The sequence below is a fragment of the Elaeis guineensis genome, chromosome 13 (genome assembly GCF_000442705.2).
Source record: "Elaeis guineensis isolate ETL-2024a chromosome 13, EG11, whole genome shotgun sequence".
NCBI classification, from domain to species: Eukaryota; Viridiplantae; Streptophyta; class Magnoliopsida; order Arecales; family Arecaceae; genus Elaeis; species Elaeis guineensis.
In genome coordinates, this window is record NC_026005.2 from 10,290,704 (window position 1) to 10,313,467 (window position 22,764).

The 22,764-nt window shown below is 40.9% G+C and overlaps 1 long non-coding RNA gene across 1 annotated transcript; it reads right to left on the reverse strand.

Moving 5' to 3' along the window:
* Positions 1 to 10,976: 10,976 nt before the first annotated feature.
* LOC140853343 (uncharacterized) lies at positions 10,977 to 16,709 on the reverse strand. Its single transcript, XR_012136346.1, has 2 exons — positions 16,039 to 16,709; positions 10,977 to 11,152 (listed from the first exon to the last, which is right to left on the reverse strand). It is a non-coding gene; the product is annotated as an uncharacterized lncRNA (long non-coding RNA).
* Positions 16,710 to 22,764: the final 6,055 nt, after the last annotated feature.

Below are 22,764 nucleotides of genomic sequence, written 5' to 3' on the forward strand. Positions count from 1 at the left end.
GGCCACTATGTTCCATCAAAAAAAAAATGGAGAAAAAAAAAATCTATGTAAAATTTATAATATACCAAACAATGCCGTTAGTTTCTTGAACTCTCCATCCTTTTTATCCTTGTGTCATTGAGACTCTCATGCATGTATAAAAATTGAGAGCCAATGTGTTTGTGGAAAAGAATATTCTACAAGAGACTGTGGCAATATAAAAGTAGTGGCAGTTGCACCATAGCTTTCGAACAAATATCCCTTCGTATTGGGACCACGCCATTCTTGAGCTTGTGTAGGAATTCGAGAAAGAAAGGAGGGATTAGGTGGCAAGAGAGTTCGTCCAATGCTCTAACCAAAGTTTTATTTACTTTCAATGGCTTCCATGCCTTTGGAATATAGGCTATTCGAAATTAATAAGCAAATATGCCTTTGGCTATTCTTTGCTCTTCTTGGATGTAGACTCTTTGGATCTTATACCTTTAGGAACCGAATTCTCAATGGTGCCTTCTGAAAGATATCTTAATCCACTTGCAATTAATTAAAAAGAAGAGAGAAGGGTGAAGAAGAAAAGTACAACAGCTACCCTTCAATGAGAGTGAAGGCTACGAGCTTTAGGTGACTAATAATGCCGATTTGGTCCACTTGCTGGTGATGCTGAACAAGGATGGTAGGTTGTTTCTGTGTCCGTCGGCAAGAAATGATCTCATACTCTTATCTGTAAATCTTATCATGATTGACAAATAAGCAGGCTTCTTGCTGTTTTTGTCTTTGTTTAAAGGCATTCATGTTTGTTTCTTGTTGGAATGTTAGATTTATTGGTTCTTCGATATCATCTCACTTTTAAAACACAAATTAAATATCGAGATAACTTCAGCGTTTACAAAAGCAGCTGACCACTTCGTTGGATGTTATCAAGATAACCAGATGACTTGACCTGAAGGTGCTTCTATTTTCCTAAGACAATAGGAAAACTAGAATACAGAAGTCAGTCAAATTAGATCATCAAGGCTTGCTAGTTCGCTGATCGATTGCCTGGGGAGAAAGGTTTTGATAAGAAATATTTTGTTTATTTTCTTTGTAAACCATAAATAAGAAGTTTGTTTTGATAACACTTAAATAGGAAGGATTCCTCCATTAATATAGAAGTTTCCTCAAAAAGAAGGTAGCAGTTTAATAGAGGATCTAATCTATTTATGCTTATGAGAACCTGAACTCTAACTGGCTAGGATTGGCAGGTTCATCTACTCGGTTCCATCTAGGGATGCAAGTGACTTGATAAACTTAGATTCGATATAAACATATTTAACAGGATTAATGGTTTGGGAAGTTCAGAATATTTCAAGATTTATTCTTCAAACCTCAGTTGGGCGTTTGTAAGTGGGTGGTATGGTTCTAAACAAATAGAACCCGTACATGACATAGCAAAATTGCCCCCTTTTATTTTGTTTCTCGCTCATGTCATCAAAACAGTTTTTAGAATACCAGATACCTGCTTTCATATTTTAATATTTTTCTCATGATTGACCTTGGTTAGGATGGATGAAAGGAATGCTCGGATTTTTTTTGCACCTCAAGTAAGATAACTTAGAATTGATGAGTGATTGATAAGCAAATAAAAAAAGAAATGGGCAACGGATAACTGAATTTGATTCCTATGATCATGATTTAACACACACACACACACAAACAAAAGAATTAATCTTGACAAGAGGGAGTGGCACAGCTTGATTCTACCATTCCTGTCATGATTTAACAAATACACAGCAAAGTTACTCGAATCCCACTTTCGAGGAGTAACTTTACTAGTTTGCTTGCAGGTGAGAATTGAGCTGCTTCCTTGATGATGAGTGACGTATCCCATGTTTAAGAAAGGTTTGAATCCTAAGATCCTAAGAGCAGGGAATATTGTTTACTCCATGGAATTCAGGATTAAGGTAAAAGGATGCTTGAAGACCATAGAAATGTTGTTGTGGCATTGAAATTATTGAAATTATGAGGGATCCCAAATAAAGCCTCTTTCACTCCTTATCACGAAACTTGATTATTATTTCCAGCAATAACCATCCTCTTTTAGCCGTTCTAATAACTTTCTTCTTCGTGATGGCAGATAGTTATCTATATGAATAACTCTCTCTTATCCCCATAACTTCCTTAGAAAGTTAGGGGGCTTGCGGCTAGGTGGAATTGGAGCCTGAAATCGGAATGAGAATGAATGATTTTTATTCGAAGCATTTGGCTGAAAAAAATTTCATTTCAATTTAGATTCTTGAGTAGAATAGAAATGACTCAATCTATCTAAAATTTAATTTTCACTCTCTCTTGAGAATTTAAATTTTCATTTCGATTTTGATTCCGATCATGAACTGAATGCTTCGAAAGATTTAACCATTCATTCTGATTTCTATTTTGATTTTGATTCTAATTGCGGACAAAACATCCCCATTGTTGTAGTGTTAGAGAACATTTAAAGCCCCTTTTCCTTCTTATGATACAGATTGATAGTTATTTCTAACAATAATTACCATCTTTTTTTTGGTTCTTTGTCCCAATTACTCCCTCATTGATGATTGTCAATAGTTACCTGCATAAATAACTTCCCCTTGTCTCGATAATGTTATTTAGAAAGTTATTTCTGACAAAAAAAATAGCTATATGTGACCTTTTATACGTGTGACTAGTAGCCAAATATAGACTTCCAAGTATCACATTATAATTAGTTAATCAAACTTTGAACAGTCTAATATTTTTAAACATTAGCTATACTTTGCCAATGATAAATTAATTTTTAGTATAAACAATACCAAATACAGCAAGAAGTTATTTTAAATGTGCTCGCGTGATATATGTTTCTTAAATGAAGTTAATTTTTGTGACGAACAACAAACAATGTTCATATCATAAAGGCAAAGTTAATAGATTGCTCCTGATGCAACTTAAGCCTAACACAAAACCTCAACAAAATATTCATTCAAAAACTACATGATCCAATGAGCAGGTGAACGATCTAGGTCCAATTAAAGCTTTTAATTTCATTTTCCTTTTATTCAATTGCAGGTTGGTGATGTTAAGATGCAATACCAAACAATGACCAGGATGTTGATGGTATGGATGTCCGCATCCATACTCCCGTTTGTTTCATTTCCTTCTGTTAAACTTGAAGTCTGTTTCAAAGCATTAGCTCATTTCAGTGCTACAATAATAAGATTCCAAGGCTTGCAGTCTCTTGGACAACCAAAGAATTAATGTTTATGGAGACACCGTCCTGTATCATCTCGTAAGTCAAAATTGGTGTCGTAAAGATTGGGAGAGAAAACAAATTGCGTCAGCTTTTTTATTTTTTAGACTGTTGGGTTTACTCATCAACTTATATATAAACAGCTTATCCTTGATTAAAAAGTAGAATGGAGAATAAGTATGCTAAGCATATGACAGGGGTTGGTACCTTCTCTATTCATGCCTAGCTAAGCTAGATAATAATAGCTTAGCCGAATCACCAGCAACAAACCATTGTATTTTTTATAGGACAGTCTTGACTTTCTTGCGAGAAGCTGTCTTTTATGCAACATTTTTTTAAAAAAATACAGAAACATATCTACAAATTTGGACTATTTAAACTTAGACACTAAATTTTTTTTTTTTAAAAAAAAATTCAATTAACAACTAAAACTTCAAAAGTGGACACCTTTTTAAACTTTTGAGGTCTAAATATAAAACCTTTTTTGGGTAGTTCTGTCTACGTACTCGTAACCCTAAAAGACTAGGGTAAGAGAAGCTAAAAGAGGCTACCACCTATAACATACAGGATGACTTAAAAGTGGATATTTCTTCCCGTATTCCTGGGATCATTTACAGAATAAAAGAGTAGGAGACTGGCTCTCTTAAACAAGCTTTGTATTGGATTTAATAAATTGTTGATGATGGTGTATATAGGTTAATGTGGAGGTAGGCATAAGCTCAAGTGCATCATATGATTTGACAATATAATAAGAAAGAAATACTTCTTTTCCTATTTTAAGTCCCTTGTATCATTCTATAGTTGTATCTGACTAAAATATGTACATTCACTATCATCAATAATTGAAATTGCCTTGAACGGAAGCCTAGCACCATTTGGACTTGCATAAGTCACCTGTGGTTCACATGCATTCATTTAGACTGGCATTTGTTACCTTCAACGCAAATGACAAAAGATCCATAAATCTATATTCTCATTGCTCATCTAAACACGACCAAGAGAAAACACTGCTGTTGCTCAACAATGCCAATTTCAAGTGACAACATAAGCATCAATCCTTAATTGCTGTTTGATGACTCATCAGAAAGCTCGACACCTTAACAAGGTGTCGGGGATCCACCAGGTGAAGCCTACACTAGTATTGGGCATGCAACAAGCATGCTGAAGCTCATCACCTCTGAAGACCAATCTCTGGACTAAGCTTCACAGTCATCTGCCTTAAGCGATCACGATGAGAAGCTTTGATCTGGTGATACCAGAGAAAAGTGGGTTTGGCCACTTCAAAATGATCAGTATAGAGAAGACCTCAAGCAACTTTCATCAATCTCATTAGCCATAAGGCCCTTGCAAATTATAGACTCAGAATTACTGGGTAAGAAAACAACAACAATCCGAAACAAATTCCTAGTGCAAGGACTTGATATAAAAAGACTTTCTGAAAGAGTTAGATAGGACACCTAATTTGATTAGTAGCCATGATATCACTCAACCCTTCTTAAAAACCAACTCTTGGACTTTTTGTGCTATATTTTCCTGGAGGAATCTTCAAGAGTATAGTGTGATTATCATCACCTACTATAATTTTTAACAATTTGTTATAGTTTCTCCTTCCATGAACACCCATTGTCCTTAATAAAAAAGTTGCAGCAACTACTTGCATAAAGCCCAAAAGATTGTCACGAGGTACAAACAAAATAAGCTTTAAATACCACATAACACCTGCCTAAGTGTAAAGTATAAAGTTCGTCTTTCAATTACAATGATTGCACGATAACAGGTAAATCAGGGCATGTAAACAACTTATGCCCAGATGCCTCAAAGATTCCACATTCATGGTATAAATATTCTCAGTCACAAATGGGTAAATTAAGTTATGAGTGCTTCTCAAATCAATAAGAAATGTAACAGGCCCACCACCGATCAGCACCTTCATCAGTATCAATTCAAGGATAGCCTTCCAATTATGGCATGTAAAGAAATCTTTAACTGAATAATTGGTAATGGCTCTTGACGCTCCACCAGCTCCTTATACAAGTAATTACCCAAAAATAAGTGTTGCATTTTCTTCAGTATGTGCCACTCATTTTATGGGAGACTTATCTACTAGAGTTCTAGCAATAAAGTAAAGGTCCGGTAGACAAAGACCATCTCAGGCACTTGGTGTAGAACAAACTAGTACTCTTTCTGCTCTAAAGATAACCCAATAGCAGCCGCCATGGTAGTCAGATGGTCTAAAGGAACATCACAGTTCAAATCCCACTTAAGGCTTCTAGTGAAGCAGCTTAAAAAAATAAAAAAAAAAGAATCTCACCAGTCCCATTGTGTGAATAGTCAGATGCTCAAAGTGCAATTGGTATGTGGAAATGGGGCTTGTTGAAATTTTTTCAACTCCACCGAGCAATCCTCATGTATGCTCAGCTTGAATCGCATGTAAAGAACCTCAACGAACTCTCTCCACGTGATAGGCCCCTGTTTTTTTTCCCCAACCACTAAAACCTATTAGGAAACTGTCTTCTGAATATCCATAGAAGCTAACAGGAGATTTCAGGTGCAGCATCAGAATAAATTTCAAAAATTGAATACCCATCCATCAGAATCTTCTCCGTTAAGATGAGAAAATTCCAAGTATGCAACTCAAAATTGAATATCTACCTCAACCACAAGAACCACAAGGTGCAATAGGAAGTTGATCCCTCCTTTGGAGGCATGAAACGAGAAAACTGATTGACAGCTACCTTCCCCAAGGAGCTCTCCTCCATTAATAGTAGATTTTTGGGATTGGCCATACTTGAGATCAATGATGATTAAACTGTGCAAATCCTAAAGTTCCTAGAAATTCTCCTCCATCAGCTCATTCAAATGCCTCATCTCATTTTTGATATCTGCTATTGTCTCTCATTGCTCTCCTCCATCTTTTGCTGTCTGTAGGCTCATTGCAATCTCTTGAAGCCTAATATTGTGGGCCAGTGGATTTGATACTACTCGATATAGTGCCAGAGAATCAAAGGGATTGAGCTTCAAAAAATAGAGAAAGCTCAAGCAGTTTTCCATTGATCTATAGGGCCCTAAACAGAATGGAGAAAGAAAATTCATGTAGCTGACACAGCTAGTTTGGGATGAAGGCTTAGTTGAGTTGAGTTGTATCATTATCCATACGGCTCTTACCATTTATGAACTCATAGAACTATCAAAAGTGAATCAAATTCTAGATATACTCCTTATATTCAAACTCCTATTACAATAAGCTAAAATTAAATCAGACCCCTAACATTCCCTTAATCAATTCCTTTTTAAGGAAAAAAAAAACTGTAAAGAGTTTCCAAAACAGCACAGTGGTACTCCTAATTAGATTAGTATCCCATCAAGCTCAACAAGGTCATTACCTACTGCAAGCAGATGGTGGGAAGGGGATCAACGTCTCCCTCAAGATGCTTGCTCAAGAAAGCAATAGAAGTCTCTTTCTTTTTCTTTTATCTTCAATTTGGCAAACTTGTTTAAGAAGAACTCTCAAAAAGTATTTTCTTATTAGGTTGAGAATAACACTTCTTCAATAATCAATTTTGTTAGGATTGGACACTTTTTAAGTTTCCGTCTCAGCTTCTTTATCAGCAAGAACAATCTAAAATATACAGAAGAGAAAGTTCAATTTTGCACAGACCGTGTTGAATAATTTTTGCCTGGTGGTCAGTAAGCCATCACAGAACATTAGATTCTTGCCTGTTTGATGCTCTAAGGTACTCACTAATCCAATATTGAATATCAAATAAGAACTCTATCTTGCTAGTGAACTCTATGTAATTTCATGTCATCTAGAAGAGTTTTGCATAGGATCATAAAAATGTCCCTTGGATATTTGATGCATAAGTTTGATGTCTTTGGTATTCCATGTTATTTAGTGTGTCATGAAAACATTACATGTCCTTCGGTATTGCACACATGTTCCTTAAATGTAATTTCTGCACTGACCATGTGAACAGTCACCTTGTCACCTGTATAAACTGTTTGAGTAAAACAATATTTTTTCCAAGAAAAGTTTAAGAAGAGAGTGTTCTCCTCTTGCTGTACATACTAGGAGCTCTGCATGTTGTTTTTTCTGCGACATGCTTCTCCATCTATGGTTTTTCTGTTTCAGTTTATATTTGGTTGTCATGTTATGTTATCTTCTCAAATATCATATCCCTAGTTTTAGGCCACCATCTTTTCTCAATGATAGCGAGTTATAGTTTATACTTTCCCCTAAATCTCATTACAACTTGAAAATAGGTTAGCAACAATTTTCAGAAAATTTGGAACTCAAAGCTAGCCGAATTTATATCAGTCTCAACTATTTTATTCACTCTTACCACTGAAAAATATATTTCATTTTCAAGATCATTTTCCCAGCAGATGTCCCCAGAAATTGCTCACAGAATGAGCTCCAACAGATCTTTGCAATTATGATACAATTACAATGCCATCCAACACCTAAAATTCAAGAATCTACTAACGAATACAAAAACGCCCAGAACATTATGAAGCTAGTCCAACATGCATAAGAAGACAGCTAGCTCACTCCTTATCCTTTCGATGCACCATAGATAAAGCATTAAAGTTCCGGTATTGCAACGCAGTTTCAACAAGAATCTGCCATAACTGACCTATACTCAGCAAATAATTAGCAAACACCACCTTAATGGGCTTAGATATATCCTAACTTCTGAACACTTAGATGGCAAGAAAATGTCCGGTTGTTTAAAAATAGCATAACCTGTGATTTTCTTCTCCAAGCAACCAAAACCAGTCTGCAAAAAGATTCTAATCATTCTATCCAGAAAAGAATTCCTCTTCTGAGAAGATAGTGACATTGTCTGGCACCATGTTCCAAGAGGAGAGGAAAAGGGGATGAGGTGTCAAGCAAGATGTAGACTTTCCAAATCTTCAGAACTTCCAGAGCAATATGCTATCAGACTCTATAGAGATTCAAAGGAAAAGCAAATATGCTGACATAGGTCTAGCTATTCTAGAACTAAATTTTAGACACTTCTATCATCATACATTAATGCAGCAATAATATAAAACACTATAAACATGAACTTCTAAACATATTTATTTTTAAAAAACAATCTTTTAATTGTTTGAATGTGAAACTACCAAAACGATACGTTTAAGATCCTACATAACATAATATATATTGAAATGGCATCTATGTCATCAGTATTCTTGAATGATTTGATTTTGTTTGACCATTTTTCACTTGAGACAAGGATTGATAGTTATGGTTATGTCTTTATAAGTTTGAACCTAAACCGGTACATATTTGGTCTGACTGAAAACCAAATCTGAGCTTTCAAACCACAACAAGTTTGATACAGAGACGCAAAGAATAGTGTCACTGTACGATATCATTTCAACACATACAAATCATGAAAGTGGACCCTAATAGAACACGTTAGATGCATCCAAGTTGTCGGTAAACAATTACATCAACCATACTATCTCATTAATCTCGATATTTTGCTCATTCATTAATTATACAATATGCAGGAAGAATGGTCAAAGGGCAGAACCACCAAAGAATATTCTCCATTGAAAAATCAGGGTGTTTTTTTTTTTTTTTTTGTGGGGGTGGGGGGGCATGAGAAAGCAATTCAATTGAAGGTATAGGCCAGCTAGGATATGTTAACAGAGTCTCAAATAAGCAAAAAAACCAACTATTACAACATTGTAACACAGATGACGCTTATGAGAAGTGAACACTTTCCTAGAATGACCATAATTTTGGTCTAGGCCAAAGAGGAAGAGCACTAAGGAAAGTAAAAACAGAACCAATCCACTACTAACATGAGCACCTTTAAGGACAGAATTTTCATATAAAGCCTCCTCCACTTTTAGTCTAGAGAAAAGGCAAAGAAACTCTTCTCACCTTTAATTGTTCTTTAACAAAAATGAGGGCTAGACCAAACTTCTAGAGACTATTAAAAAGCAAAATGCAAACCATTTAAAAGACACTAAACCGAGCAAAGATAAAGAAACCATAAAAGAAAGCCTCCATGTCAAATATGAAACCTAATATGAACCTATGATTACTTATCATGTCAAGCTGATTTCAAATACATACCTGCATACCTAAAAGAACCCTGAACACCCAAGAACCCTTTATGATGAGCAATCAAGTAAAGCCTCATTCCGAAGAATCAGTACCATAAAATGAAGCAATATTAACTACAAGGAAGCATCCCTACTTTTTCCAAATAAGATCCGCACTGTTCTAAGTTAATATTTGTTCAACCCTTTCAAAACATAAATCCCCATCAACCAGATTCTGTGAAGTAGGTTCATTTTGTAGATATCTCAAATTATTAATGAGATAGTTGCTGCCACAATTACTCACCTTTCTTCTCATTTATTTTAAATTACATTAGATTACAGCAACTTAATGGTTTTATAAGCAAAGAAGAAGTAACATTATTCTTGCATATTAGCCATTAAGCCTTGTCCCTTGCAGAAGGAGTAACTTTAGGAATTAGGATAATCCACTAAAATTTGGACGTGCAGCATAATAATTTTTTTTAACCTAATGTCAATCCTTTAGAATTGGTATAAGTCATACAGAAGACATCTCAGGACAAGAAAGGGCCTTTGTGGCTTGAGATTAAACCTAGAAGGCTACACCTCTCTGCTTGATTATCCAGTTCATGCTCATGTAATCAAGTAGCAATCCTCCAAGTTAGAACAAGTCTATGCAAAAGGAAGAAAAACAAGGGGCTTACAATTCTCTCTAATGTCCAACTTATAAAACAAAAAGCTGAAATGGAATGTGATCCCCAATTTTCCACTGATATCCATATCCATCCATCTCCATCTGATACATACATACATACATACATATATATATATATACATGCATACATACATACATACATATGTATCTATATAGATATGTATGTATACATGTATGTATATATGTATACATGTATGTATATATATACACATGTGTGTGTGTGTGTGTGTGTGTGTGTGTGTGTGTGTGTGTGTGTATCACATATGCCACACCAAGATAAGATGCAAGTTCAGCTTCAAAAAAAAGGGCAGATTCAGAAAGCTAGCAATCATGAAAAAGAAAATATTTCTCAACTTTCATCTCCCACACCAAGATATGATGCAATTTTGGACCTACAAGTTCATATATTAACCAAAAATATTGATGACAGTATGGATCTCCAGCTATTTGCAGGAGGATGGAAAATCAGTGGCACAAAATCTACCTGGTTTATATATATATATATATATATATATATATATATATATATATCAAAAGACGGCAGATTTAAAAAGGTAGCAATCATGAAAAAGAAAATGTTTCTCAAAATTTCATCTCCCACACCAAGATATGATGCAATTTTGGACCTACAAGTCATATATTAACCAAAAATATTGACGACAGTATGGAACTCCAGCTATTTGCAGGACGATGGAAAATCAGTGGCACAAAATCTACCTAGTTTTTTGTTTTTTTTTTTGTTTTTTTTTTTTTGTTTTTTAAAAAAAAACCTTCATGCCTACTTTCCATTAAAAGGGTACTTACATACAAACAATTTATTGTCACCTTCTTTAATTTGAAAAACTCATAGAACCTAGTGGCTGTTTTTTGCAGCAATTATTAATTCATAAAAAAAAGAAAATGTTATTTAGTCATGTTGAGAACTTCAAAGATGATTCCAAGATAAACAAACCAAGTCACATCAACTTCAATTGATGACTGTTACCAAAAAAAAAAAAAAACTTTAAAAGGTGAGATCTTATATAGATGGATTAATTCACTTAAAATATGGAAGGACAATGAAACCTGAGCTGCAGCACTGCCATGCTCAACTATTCCAGACTTTTACAGATCACTTCCTAAATTACCCAAGGCATAATTTGCAGCAACCTTTGCATAGATGCCTCCATCAGAGCCTGTAACAATACTCTCATGCACTGTTTAGTTTGCCTTCTAATAAAATGTTAACTTTCTATCTACAAAGCCATAGAAATATCAGTCGTTAATACAAATTGAGCAATAAAAAGGTAGATAGCAGACTAACGCTAAAGAGCAACTAAAATTCATGTGAATGAAGGACACTTAACTTATGAAGGTGATTGAGGCAGCAAATGCAATATATGAAAGGTTGGTGTTATTGAGTTTTGCTTACATTGATTGGGGGGCTACATCAAAGGTTAGGATCATGAAGTTTCAGCTGAACTTTGAAATCAATACTTAAACATTTTGGTTTTCCCAGAGCTAACTTGAAATGGTGGTTGGTCTTAGAGTGTCAACGGATATTGTCTAGCCCAAATTTGATTTAAAGGTCAAATCTACTCTATATGAACTCTCTATGCCTCTTTGGTCATATCTTCCTTTCTTCAATGTTCGTAGATGCTTTTTCTTAAAATTTAAGCTAACTATGGAAGTTTTGCTGAAATCCTAAATCTCATAAAAAAATATTTCTTATGCATTAGAGAATAATTAGATTATGCATCAATATACAACAAACAGATTATGTGAAATGCAGTTTAACTTATGATTTTTTGGTTATTTCAGCAAGAGATCACTTAAGTTGTATGCCTATTGATCAAAAACAATTCAATAAATTTTAAAGCGCTTAGTTATTTGAGTCCTTTTCTTGAATTTTTCTAATGTTTCCTTGATAGTTTACTATTTTTTATATTTTTTAATTGGTTTTGGCTGAAACTGCTGAAACTAAGGTTAAGCTGCTGAAACTGGAAATCATAGTGTGCTTCAGCCAAAATTAAAACTGAGTTCCAACGTTGGTATGATGGTCTTTTGAAGAGTTTGTCTTGCTTCATCCAAACAAGTTATGGAACATGGGCTGCTTACACCTCCAAGTACCTAAGAATGCGAGAGATAAGCTCAGGTACATGATAGCTCAAAAAGGAAACCATGAGCAATGGTTGAAATTTGAAACTTCTCCAGCAAATGAAATAATGGGAATGACTTGGTCTCTTCCTGGTGTCATAAAACTACTTAAAGATGAATTGACACTTATAAGCACCACAAACCTCCAAAGCACATAACTGCCTTTGGTAACTAAAGTAAACCCATATACGATACTGACACAAACATCTAAAGCACTTATATCAATACACCCAAAAAGTAGAAAACTCTGATACCAAAATTCAAGACCCGCAAAATCCCAATTTTTAAGAACTTCCAGCTGATCTAAAACAAAGTTGAAAAGTGTTAGGATTTGACGCCTCAAGATTCAGCCCACATTGAGCCCACAGCGAGGTTCGCGGCGAAAAACGGAGTCCAACGAGACCAAGATCACCTGAAACGGAGCTCGGATGGAGGAGATACGAGCTTTCGAAGTCGGCACGAGAATCGAGACGGCGGAGGACCGCCGGCGACCGGCGGCGGGCGGCAGCGGCGCGCGGGACGCGCGTCCCAGGCCCGCGTGGGACGCGGGACCCAGGCCCGCGCGGGACGCGCGACCCAGGCCTGCGCGGGACGCGCGTCCCAGGCCCAGGCCAGCGCGGGACGCGCGACCCAGGCCCAGGCACGCGCGGGACGCGCGACCCAGCGGCCTGCTGGCCCATCCCCGGTCCACCGTGGACCGAGTGGTCCACGGAGCGGTCTGTGGACCGCGTGGACGTTTCCCACACGTTTCTCGCGGTCCACGGCCCTATTTCGTGGACCGGAGCGCGATCGGATGGCCCAGAGAGCTCCCGGTCTTGATCCGACGGTCAGGAGGGTTTCTTGGCTTTGTTAAGGAGTCCTAATCCCTCTCTAATCATGCTTTAACCTTTGTTTAAGCCTTTAAAAGGCCTGAGACGAAACAGAGAGGTGGGTTTTCGGTTTTCTCGCCGTCCGTACGAACCAGAGGAGAGAGAGAGGCGTGAGGCGCTGTGAGAGAGGAGCAGGAGGCTCCTGGACAGCGGTCGCCAGGCTCTTCAGGGGTTCAGGGGGGTCTCCAAGAGAGAGAGAGCTTTTGTGAGGGAAACTTCATGTGAGAGAAAATTAGGTGTACAAGGGTTGAGGGTGAGGTCTCCTCTTGTAAAATTTTCTTTTCATAGTGAAGTTTGCATGCCCCGTGGAGGCGAGCCCTTTTGTGGCTGATCCACGTATTTTGATTGTTTTTCCTTCTGTTTTGTTTCTTCTTTCTTCCTGCTGCATCGCGTGGTACTGAAAGGATCTTGGGAGGTGGTGTCCTGGCAAGACATCCACCCAACAAGTGGTATCAGAGCAAGGCGGTACAAGGACGCAGATTGCAGTGGTGGTGAGCAAGACTGAAGATGGAGAAAACAGGAACAATCAGGATGGAGATCAACAAGTTTGATGGTAAGAGCAATTTCTCCTTGTGGCAGGCAAGGGTGAAGGACGTGCTCATCCAACAGGGGTTGATCGAAGCTCTCTTGTGCGATGAGAAACCGACCACCATGGAGGTGCGGGATTGGAAATGGCTACAGATGCAGGCGGTGAGTACCATCCGCATGTACCTGGCGGATGAGGTGGTGATCCATGTGCTGAGCGAGACTTCCCCGACGGTGCTGTGGTCGAAGCTCGAGGAGTTGTACATGGCAAAGTCTCTCACCAACACACTTTTCCTCTGGAGGCAGTTTTACCAATTGCGGATGACTGAGGGACAGAGCGTGCAGGAGCATCTGAGCCACTTCCAGAAGATCCTCACCGACCTTCTCAGCATTGGCGAGAACGTTGAGGAGAAGACTAGGGCGCTGGTTTTGCTGGCGTCGCTTCCTTCTTCGTACGAGTCCTTGGTGACTGCTCTTCTAGTGGGGAAGAGCACTATCAAGATGGACGAGGTCACCGCGGCGATACTCCAGAACGAGGTTCTCAGGAGGGAGAACCCAGCTTCGAGCTCAGGTGTCGATAGCTCAGCTTTGGTGGCTTCTGGAGGTGCAGGAGGCAGTAGACGGAGCGACAGGAGATCGCATCGAGGGCAGTCTAAGTCCAGGAGGGACTTGAGCAAAACCAGGTGTTACCGGTGTGAGGAGTTGGGGCATCTAGCCAGAGATTGCCCTCAACTGAAAAATCGGACGGTGGCTGCTGTAGCGATGGCCGGCAGCGATTCAAATGGAGATGTCCTGGAGATATCTGACGAGGTATCTACTTCTTCCCAGCAGTGGATATTAGATTCTGCATGCCCCTATCATGTGTGTTGCAAAGAGGAGCAGTTTGACTCCCTGGAGAACAGTGAGAGCACTGTATATCTGCCGAATGGATCGAGCTGTGCGATCAGAGGCATTGGGACGGTCAGCTGGAGGACACATGACGGTGCAGTGAGGAGATTGGGGGAGGTCCGATACATACCCGATTTCAGGCGGAATCTTATCTCACTTAGCAGACTGGATTCGAGAGGCTACAGGACGGTAGCTGGTGGAGGAATCCTGAGGGTGCTACGCGGCGATAGGATTGTGCTGGAGGGGAAGAAGGGGAGCAGAGGACATTATTACCTGACAGGGAACCCAGTGCGAGGTGGAGCATCGGGAGCCAGGTGGAGCCCAGAGCAAGGTGGAGCTCCAGGAGGCGGATCGGGCACGAGACAGGAGACTCGGGAGGACGAGAGGCGACGTCGCAAGGTAAGATTCCTATTGCCGCAGGATGATGCCCCGAGCAGGTCTCAGGTCAGGAGGAGCACAGCATACGACGGAGATGGGATCGAGCAGCCTGGCTCGACTCCCATGTTTGCCCATCCATGATCAGCAGGCGATTGCCCCAGGGCATGGGGGCGAGGAGATCTAGAAGCTCTCGGAGTTTGGAGGAGGCTGAATATCGAGTCGAGGTGGAGATTGTTAGGATTTGACGCCTCAAGATTCAGCCCATATTGAGCCCACAGCGAGGTTCGCGGCGAAAAACGGAGTCCAACGAGACCAAGATCACCTGAAACGGAGCTCGGATGGAGGAGATACGAACTTTCGAAGTCGGCACGAGAATCGAGACGGCGGAGGACCGCCGGCGACCGGCGGCGGGCGGCAGCGGCGCGGCCGCAGGCGGCGGCGCGCGGGACGCGCGTCCCAGGCCCGCGTGGGACGCGGGACCCAGGCCCGCGCGGGACGCGCGACCCAGGCCTGCGCGGGACGCGCGTCCCAGGCCCAGGCCAGCGCGGGACGCGCGACCCAGGCCCAGGCACGCGCGGGACGCGCGACCCAGCGGCCTGCTGGCCCATCCCCGGTCCACCGTGGACCGAGTGGTCCACGGAGCGGTCTGTGGACCGCGTGGACGTTTCCCACACGTTTCTCGCGGTCCACGGCCCTATTTCGTGGACCGGAGCGCGATCGGATGGCCCAGAGAGCTCCCGGTCTTGATCCGACAGTCAGGAGGGTTTCTTGGCTTTGTTAAGGAGTCCTAATCCCTCTCTAATCATGCTTTAACCTTTGTTTAAGCCTTTAAAAGGCCTGAGACGAAACAGAGAGGTGGGTTTTCGGTTTTCTCGCCGTCCGTACGAACCAGAGGAGAGAGAGAGGCGTGAGGCGCTGTGAGAGAGGAGCAGGAGGCTCCTGGACAGCGGTCGCCAGGCTCTTCAGGGGTTCAGGGGGGTCTCCAAGAGAGAGAGAGCTTTTGTGAGGGAAACTTCATGTGAGAGAAAATTAGGTGTACAAGGGTTGAGGGTGAGGTCTCCTCTTGTAAAATTTTCTTTTCATAGTGAAGTTTGCATGCCCCGTGGAGGCGAGCCCTTTTGTGGCTGATCCACGTATTTTGATTGTTTTTCCTTCTGTTTTGTTTCTTCTTTCTTCCTGCTGCATCGCGTGGTACTGAAAGGATCTTGGGAGGTGGTGTCCTGGCAAGACATCCACCCAACAAAAAGGAACTGAGATGTTATCACCTTCCTGAGATCAGAGTGGCGCAATCATTCTGGAACTGAAAACCGGAAGACCTCAGAACCTTCCCGCAAGACCTCAGTATCCTCTCCACAACTTCAACGTCAAGCAAACGCAAAGCCTGCCGTCGCCATGAGCCCGCCCCCAAAACCGATCCCTCAGCGGACCTCCGTCCCAAACTACAGCAGCTCCACCCGCGACCTCCCCAGGCCATCAGGATCCCTTGAGTAAGCCGAAAGCCCGCGGTCTCACCTTCACCGACGCCATCACATCAACATCGAGCTCCAGCATCGCCCCTCGCCCGATGGTGTACCCAAAGACATGGATCCTAGTGCCGGTGCTCCCGCTATCTATACTAATCCCAAATTTCGTAGAGCCGGAGCCCTTCGAGACGAGGAAAAGGCAGCGAGCACGGCCGCGAGGAAGAGCCGGAGACCGTCAAGGTGGTTCTTGAGGACCAGGGAAGAGATCCGGAAGGCTAACGAGAGGCGGGCTTGTGGAAGTGGGGGACGCGGGCGCAGGGCGTTCTTGTGGGGTTTGGCCTCCTCGCCATGCGCCGACTTCGCTGGCGGGGAGAAGAGATGGAGAGAGTGAGGGAGAATCTTGGGTTTCCCAGTTTATACGGGGGGCGGGATGGATGGCTTCGGAGTTCCAGCGACACTAGATTCGTGACTAAAAAATCTTAGCTCTGGCCAAATTTTAGAATTTTCTTTTGCATAAAAATCTAATATGTTTAATCTTTTTAAGAGAGAAAAATAATCTAGGTTATTTCTTGAATTGAAAAGTTGAGAAATGAAAAAACTTTTATATAAACTAATAATATAATATATGTGCTTGCTGAAGACTATTTAACTAAATCTAAAATCTAAGATGACTTGAAAATAATTGATTGATAATTAATCTTTTTTAATTAAAATATTTCTTACTTTTTTCTCTTGATCGGAAACATCTGTGTTTTTCCTCTTTTAATAAAGTGCTTAGGTTCGCCAGAGTGAACAGTGGAATGAAATGGGGATTATAATTTTGACCCTATTCTATATATTTTTTTTTTTTTGATGAAAGGTGTTGGGGGTTATTTCTATATCAGTCGAAAATATGAGTTGGAGGGCCTTCGGATTGCACCACCTACTATACATATATTTTGGTATATCCCTGCATCAGTCAAATCTGACTAGAGGCATTAACTGCTTCTCTTCCCGTCCTATCCTCTCGTGGGCATCACAGCAAAACAGAAGGACGGAGAGAAAGTGGTCAAGTAAATTTAATAGAGGCATTAATTGCTTCTCTCTTTATCCCATCCTCCTAAGGGCATCTCCATAAGATAATAGAAAAGAAGGGAGAAAGAGAAAAGATGGTGTGAGAGGGAGACCAAGCAAAAGCCAAACCCCTTGCGCATGGCTTCCTTAGGTGATCATGCTCCCTGTGCGCGGTCAATCCCGACATCGGCTTCCACTACAAGTTTTAACCATTGGCTCCCGTAAGGCCTTTTTATGGTCCATCCCATCATCCCATTAATATATGAGGTGGTCATGAGTGGAGTAAGCTCTCCATGCCACCCAACCATCACTTATCAGCTTATGCCATAAATATGGACTGCTCTCCACGTGCTATGAAATGATATTGTTAGATACAATTTTCAAAGATATTAATGGGAGACAGGATTCTTGACAGTCTCATACTCTCCTGTGGCTTTGGCTTCCCATATAAAAGGATAAACAAGGGACCCCAAGGTATGCCTCCTCTCTCTATCGCAACATTCTTTTCCACCCGTTGTGCATAAATCTGACTTAAGCATCGGAGAGTCTCCATCGAAGCCACCTTCGGTAGGGCTTTTCTTGCAGATTCGACCACCGTCGACCCACCAGACATCACCTCATTTCAGCACCTCCAGTCCTGGATAGATTTTTACATCAATAGAATGGCACTAGAGAAAGGACGGGCTCCCTCGCGCTGGCGTCGGATGCCCATGCGACTGCTCGTTTTTGGGAAAGAGCATCCTATCTATCATTATGCCGCCATGGAGAGCTTCCTCATCGATGGGATTTTTGGCTGTAGACTATGCTCTGTGTTATCCATCGGAGGCATCCCATAACCCACTCTATAGGCTCCTAGCCTCACAACCCTCTCTACTAGCTTTCGAAAAAAAAGAGATGGTCCACACTGTGACCGTCAAGCTCTTATTAAACTGGAGGCACCAATATCCTTTAAGCTCTCCGGATTAGATCTAAGAATGGGGGGCAAATAATTCAAGTCAAGAGAATGCAAGCTCATTCATGAGGAGTGATCACAGGAACTCCGTTACGTCACCCCAACGGCATCATATCTCCAAAAATAAAAGTTGGCCGAACCCTCAGTTTTCGAAAGAAATCTCCTTCTGCTTGAGGGATTCTTTTTCTCTTCGCATGTCTTTTCTTCTTTTCAAGTATGCATTAAAAGAGGAGAGAGAAAGAAAAAAAGGAGAGAAAAACTGCTGGAAACAAGGGATGAAAGGGAGAATAAACATATGAAAGGCATTCTGAGCTGATTTTGGTCCCCCTTTTTTTGTCTATACCTCATTATAATAGGACTTTACACCCATTTTATTATTTATTTAACATCTCCTATAGACGTCCTCTCCTCTTTCTTTTCAGGACACGGAGGAACTTCTTAAAGGAAGCTCCTTTGATGACCCGTGAGTTCATAAATAGTACTGAACCCAACTGCTCAAGTACTACCTCTTCCACGGTCATAAATTGAATGGATTGGAGAATGCCCCTGCAAGCATTCTCGGTCGGGTCTAATAATGGGAGCATGCAATCCGAATTGAAAAAAGAAGCAAGCCTCAAAAGACTTGTACAAAATTTTCTTGGTAAGAGGTTCTTGGGCCCTCACTTTTCATTTCATTTTCTTTCTTTTTAGAAAAATTATAGGCCTATGAGCATTAAAATCAAAGGACTGAGGCCGAAGTCAAATCTAGACTGATCTAAAGTCTAGAATCAGATTGATCTAAAGAAAAAATAAGCTCGAACTAAGGAAGAGCTCAGATGTAAGCCAAAGTAATTAATAAGGAGTCAAATAGGACCCAAAAGCTTCCTAACAGAACTCATAACTTGTATGGAGGGCATGAACGGCTATTTATACCCTTGGAGAGAGCCGGTGTAGCCTTCATTGTTTAGTAGGAGAGCCGGTGTAACTTTCATTATTCAGTGAAAGAGCAGGCAAAGCCCCCGCTCTTCAGCAGAAAAGCAGTCAAAGCCCTCACTGCTTAATGAGAGTACAGCCAAAACCCCTATTGCTTAAGAGGAGTATAGTCGAAACCCTTACTACTCAATGGGAGTGCAGCTGAAGCTCCCGTTTTTCAATAGAAGTACAGATGAAGACCCCACCATGGTGGAAGTGCAGATATAGACCTCGATCTAGATGCTTATGTGTTTGTTGGGTTATGATTGTATCACAAACTTCCTATATACGCATCCTTACGTTTATCCGTGATCAAGGAGGAAGCCGAAATCCACTATCCGATGACCTCCGCTCTTCAGTAAGGGGTAGAAGATCTCACTGGTGCAAATCTAAGCATATTTAAGTTTGAAATGCAACAACACATGAAGACCGAAGCAATAAACATAGATGAAGGTGAAAAGTTTTAATTTAAGATATTTTATTATTTGATCAGAAAAGATCAAATCATACTTAAAAAATAAAATAAAATAATGAAAAGCAAGATCCCCAACTAAAGACCATCAGCATTATCTTTAATTGCCTCTGTACTGCATGCATTAAGAGGTCACCGATGCACCAAATGGTGCACTATTCTTGTATCTTGTCAGCTCCCAATCACCCCATTATCCACCAAACACATACTTCGGGTTTGCCCCGGATCACTTGAGCTCGGCACATGCCGCTCTCTCTCAGCCCATCCATCTATAAACAACACGATTAAATAATAAATAAAGAAGAAAAAGAGGGAGAGGAGAAAAAAAGGAAAGGACAACATCGGCCTCCTCCCGCGCACCGTGACTGAGATCGAGAAGCCATGGGCCTCCCCCTGCGCATCGTGATCGGGATCAGGCAACCGATCTCCACTGCAAGCATCCTCGCCAGCTTTGAAGCCGACATCGGCCTCCCCTGCGAGCATCTCCATTGGCTCCAAAGACAACATTGGCCTCTCCCACGCTCGTCGTGCCCAAGATTGCGGTCTCCAAAGATGACATCATGTGGACGACGCCAGCAATGGTGCCGAACCCCTCCAATACTGATCCCCAATGGTGCTGAACCCATTTGACCAAACTCCTCCAGCACCGATCCCCTCCTGAGAGGTGTCGAACCCCTCCGACGTCGATCCCCTCCTGAGCGACGTCGAACCCCTCCGGTGTCGATCCCCTCTTGAGTAGCGTCGAACTCCTTCGGACGGCCTTCCACATGGCCGATCGCCTCCATGCACTCCATCGGCTCCAAGGTCGGGATCAGGTGCCCTGCATCGGCCCTTTGGGCCTCCTCCATGCGCTTCCTCGATCGACCTTTGCGCATCCCTCTTCTCTCCGAAGACATTCGCGCATGCCCCCTTCAACCGACGTTGCCTCTGCATGTCCCACCTCTGATCGAACCCCCTTCGGTCTACATCTCCACGTGCCTCATCTCCGATCGAACCCCCCTTTTTGCCTATATCCCATGTGCATCTTGCCTCTGTCAACATCAATTTCTTGTGAGGTATATCGAACCTCGTGATTCATCCTGACATCAATTGTCTGTCGACGGATTCATCCTAGGCAGCTGATGTCGAGATCGACTGGCCTGGGGCCTCACGAGATCTCTCTCACACACTCTCACTGATAACTAAGCTAGGACTGATGGCCCTTGCGCACGCCCTATCAGATCAACGGCTCCTAAACCTCCCCCGCATGCTCCTCCGTCAACATCGAACCCATATATGGACATCAAAGTCCATCAACATCGAACCCACCACATCTGTATCTGGAAAGATATCAATACCATCATGTGCTATTGCTGCTGTCTTCCGCAATTCTATATACCATGATAGTCTACTATTGCCCCAAAGGCCTATTCACTGGAGCATCTTTTGATTTACTCTCCATCTGGTCATGTGACTCAACATGAGCTTTTGCTATCTTCCATAGAGTCATCTGTTGGCAGTTCAAGAGTTGGATCTTGTTCTCTTTTACAATCTGAAGATGAGGAGTTACAGGTAGATGTAGAATCGGTTCAATGGTGAGATGTCTGCAGAAGATCTAATTGGCTTGAAAAAGAGGAAAACATCCTTGGAATTATTCTCAACAACCAACAGAATGCTAAGACCGCCATGGATACTTTTTAATGTGAGGATGGAGAAACTTTATGTTCTATGTCATCGGTCAATAGTATAGCTGGTAAAAAGTTAGTAAAGAGTCATGAAAGACCCAACTGGTACCTTTCTAATGCTGAGATTCAGATTAGCTGTGCGAGCATTCCAATAGGGAAAACATCTAAGATTTATTTTTATGTGATGGATCCCTCAAAAGCCAAAGTGAAGGAACGATATCGGCACATCTTCAACAAATTAGTAGTACTCTCTTCGCCTGACCCGATCATGACTCATACTCGGGAGTGGGGGGGCTATTGTTGGGGGGTATTTCTATATCAGCTGATGACATGAGGTGAGGGCCTTCGGATCGCACCACCTGCTGCACATATACTTTGGTATATCCCTTGAATCACTCGGACCTGACTAGAGGCATTGATTTCTTCTCCCCTTCTCGTCCTATCCTCTCATGGGCATCACAACAAAACAAAAAGGAAGGAGAGAAGGTGGTCAAGTAAATTTAATAAAGGTATTAATTGCTTCTCCCTTTGTCTCATCCTCTTAGGGGCATCTTAGTAAGATAATAGAAAAGAAAAGAGAAAGAGAAAAGGTGGTAGGAGAGGAAGACCAAGCAAAAGCCGAACCCCTTGTGCATGGCTTTCACAGGTGATCGCGCTCTCTATGCTCGATCAATCTCGATATCGGCTTCCACTATCAGTTTTAGCCATTAGCTCCCGTAAAGCCTTTTTATGGCCTGTCCCATCATCTCATTAATATATGGGGGTGGTCATGAGTGGAGTAAGCTCTTCACGCCAGCCAGCCATCACTTATCAGCTTATGCCATAAATATGGACGGTTCGTCATGTGCTATGAAATGGTATTGCTATACACAATTTCCAAAGATATTAATGGAAGATAGGATTTGATAATATCGTGATGTTGTCGTTAGGACACAATAATTATCAAATTAATTTTAATTTTTAAAATAATATTAAAAATATATAGAAAATAACAAGTCAGATCGAATCCACGGAGAAGACAGTGCTTTTGATTTGAAAATTTTAATTTTTTTAAAGAAAATTTTTTTTAAAAAATAATTTAAATTAAAAAATAAAAATTAAAAGTGTAAAAAATAAATTTGGTACTAAGATCTACTATTTAGATCTTAGCTTTTACTTACAATAAAAATAAAAATTTAAAAATATATAAAAATAAATTTTTTATTAATTAAAATTAAAGTTTAATTATAAAAAATTTTAAAAAAATAATAAAATAAAATAAAATTATAATAAAGATCTGAAGTTGATTGGTGCAGTTTCGTCGAAAAGATGGTTGACGATCTCTTCTTCTTTTTTTATACTTCGTGGAGTGAACCGACTTCTCTCCTTCTTCTCTTTGGATCTCTACACCTCTCTTATTTTTTTATTTTATTTTTAGTTTTTTTTACTTTTTCTCT